The 3334-nt window shown below is 30.7% G+C and overlaps 1 protein-coding gene across 1 annotated transcript in view; it reads left to right on the forward strand.

The window, feature by feature from the left end:
* LOC106684654 (uncharacterized) overlaps positions 1 to 3334 on the forward strand; it is a 168975-nt gene that overhangs the window by 158308 nt on the left and 7333 nt on the right. The gene's annotated exons all lie outside the window — the stretch shown is intronic.

Below are 3334 nucleotides of genomic sequence, written 5' to 3' on the forward strand. Positions count from 1 at the left end.
TATATATATATACATCTTAAACACATTCATTTCTGTTTATAATATGTACATTTAGCCTGAGGAACTCCTTGTCGTGCTTGGTAACTTGTGAAAGAAAAATCTGGACTACAGAAGCCTCTCCCTCAAGCAGGTCACTGGTAGCCAACAGATGTTGAGGGAGAGGTTTTTATTTAATATATCTTTTTGAACTAAATGCTAGGACAATTCTTGATTAATCTCTTTCAACTACCTAATAGTGACATTGAAGTCCAAATTTCAAAACATGTTTTTTAGTAACAAAATTGTTTTCATTTTTAGGTTCTGTAAGTAATTTATTGAAGAAAAGAGTTACTAAACTCAAATTTTAAATTTGTAGAGAACTTTTAAAAATAAGACTGCAGAGTGAATCAAAAATAATATGTTGTGGAAAGGTAGTCCGGTTGACGGTTAATAAAGGTACCAAAATAGTAGAAAAAACAGTTTATTGGTAACCAACGTTTCGCCCCATTTTGCAGGGCTTCGTCAGGGCTGTCTGATTGAAACAAGGATAACAAATTAGTTTTATCCTTTTCTTCTTGTTTCAAACAGGCAGCCCTGACGAAGCCCTGCAAAGTGGGACGAAACGTTGGTTAACAATAAACTGTTTTTTCTACTATTTTAGTACCTTTATTAACCGTCAACCGGACTAACTTCCTACAATCTACTTCAAATGGCCAACTACCTTCTTCCTAAAATAATGAGTCTTTTAATATTCATTATACTGCTTAAGAGCCTCATTTCCAAAATAGAAAACGTTAAAAATATAGATTTCTTTCTAAATCCTTTTTATTTATTTATTTATTACAACGGTTTTAAAAAATAATAAATCAAATAAATTTAGTGGTAGTTGGCAACATTAAGAGAATCTACCAATTGATATAGTTCTGATTTTCTAAATCCTAAGATGGACTTGCACACACTTTTGACATTTTTGTAAAAAAAATGTTGAATTAGTTAATTGATAAAAAATTGATTTATTTCAATTACTAAGTATCTTTTTGATTAGTGATCATTGTGTGTATAACAAATCAAGTTGGATTAAAGGTTTTATAATAACGATAAACGAAGTTATTTCCTACTTACTGATTTCATATTAAAAAGAAATCTACTAGAGGATTTCCGTAATATCAAGGAATTCCAGGCATGCATAGGGCCGCATAATGCAACCATTATAAAGTTATAGATATCGGTTATTGAGTAAAAAACTGTTTCTAGTTAGTTAAGCCCTAATCATAGCAGCAAAAATAAAATTCTTTCACCATCTGTTGATTAGTCAAAAATTATATATATATTTTTTTTTAGTTATTTAGTTAATTTAATTAGTTTAAATCATTTCAAAGATGAAATCGAATTAGAGACTTGTTGATTGAATTTCTTAAAATGATATAAGGATAATGGAATTACGAGAAAATCCTCAGTAGGACAAAAATTATGTGTTAGTATGTACGTCTTGATTGCCATACCCTACGCAACCCGGAGGTCGCGTATGACATCTAAGTACATATTAATACTACTAAACATAAGTACCTACACATAATGAACATAAATGCCCTTCAGGCAAAGAAAGGACATTATGTTCATTATGCATTATATATTATTATGGATACATATGTTTTTGTTTGAAATAATAAAATTAACAGAAGAGTGAGAAAGAAAAACAGGAAATGAAATTTCAACTCCTAATAATGCCTCCGGGCAATAAAATGCTAGAAAAGTATTTTCTGAAATAAATAAAGAAGATACGAAGAAGAAAAACATAATTTTCTTGTGATTTTTTTCCCGTATCCTCCTTTTTTATATTAAATAAATATATACAAATTTTAACTATTGATTACAATTATTAATGTATTATAGTTGCCATTTTAAGGTAAATATGTCACTATGACAACAAAAGTATACAAAATAATTGTGATATATATGTTAATGTTTGTATATCTTGATCAAATAAAATGAGGATAAGAAAAAGAAAGATAGAAAATGAAAAGTGGCCTTAGATGGTATGTATTGATTGTAGAGGCCAAACCAAAGAAAGCAATTATTAAAAATGTCTTTAAACATCACACCTCCACTATCCTTTATTCAACTAAATGTGACTTATAAAAACAAGAGGGGCCCCAATATTAAAAACGAAATCTAACTAGTTTGGAGAGAGTAATAAAAGAAAACATCGTGTATAATCAACAACACGAGAAATCACCATCAATGTGGTTTCGAAAGCTGGCGCCAGTCTGGCCCGAAAAAACAAGTACGAGTTTATTATAAGTTTTAAAAGGGCAACTAGAATATCGAAAAAGAAAGACACTATTACAAGGAACAAATAGGGACTAAAAATTGTCCATACCCAGAAAGTATCAAGGGTAATATCGCCGGAATCGTTTTGAGAAGAGAAGATACAAAATGCCGAAGAATATTTTGCTCTACATACTGTAATTAAACTCCGGTATACATTGCCTTTAAGAGATTACCATAATTTTTACTTAATTGGTTAGTAATAAAAGAATACAAGAAATAAGTATAAAAATGTTTCCAAGTGTCATGGCAATAACTGGATATTTTTACAATTCAAGATCATCACATCGGAACTTTGGAGAAACATTTACCCAGGTGCAAAGTATTGGATAATTATTGTTGAGAAGCAGCATCGAAAGCACCAGGCTTGTGAGTGGTAATGCCACTAATTTTAATATATATCCACCGTCCAGTACAAACAGAAAGATTATAAAACTATCTTGTTTTTTTTAATTTAATTAACTTTTGATGCAGTATGGAAAAATACATCTTACTCATTATTAAGGTTCTTTCCTTTTATAATTATGCATGTTGACGCCGCTCATTTAACTAGATTAATTATATTTAATATAAAACTGTTTAATTAGATTTAATATGAAAGAATAATTATTATTTTTATTCTTTAAAGCTAAAGCAGTGAGAAAAATCAATGTTATCTAGCCAAGACGATTTTGTTCCACTTTGTTTTATTTTTGACTGTTATTTATTTGGCCCATGTTAAATCGTCTGTAGGCTTGTAACCGTTGTTCCTAATTATATGAAAGCTTTTTTTCGTTTCAAACATCAGGACCGGACCACATCATACATCACCGGACCACCAAACATCAGGACCACCCTCTTATACTCGTTACAACCATATTGTTCGGTGTACACTGCAGAACTGTTCGGAATCAATCGCGCAGTTTGTAATATCCCTCTAAACTGCCCCCGCTCGGTCATCTGTTCTGACTCGGAATCTGCCCTCAAATCTTTACAAGATCCTTTTTCAACCCATCCATTAATAATAGAGTTGAAGCAGCATTTGAAA

This window comes from Halyomorpha halys, unplaced genomic scaffold (genome assembly GCF_000696795.3).
Source record: "Halyomorpha halys isolate HHAL.00 unplaced genomic scaffold, Hhal_1.1 Scaffold599.1, whole genome shotgun sequence".
Classification (NCBI taxonomy): domain Eukaryota; kingdom Metazoa; phylum Arthropoda; class Insecta; order Hemiptera; family Pentatomidae; genus Halyomorpha; species Halyomorpha halys.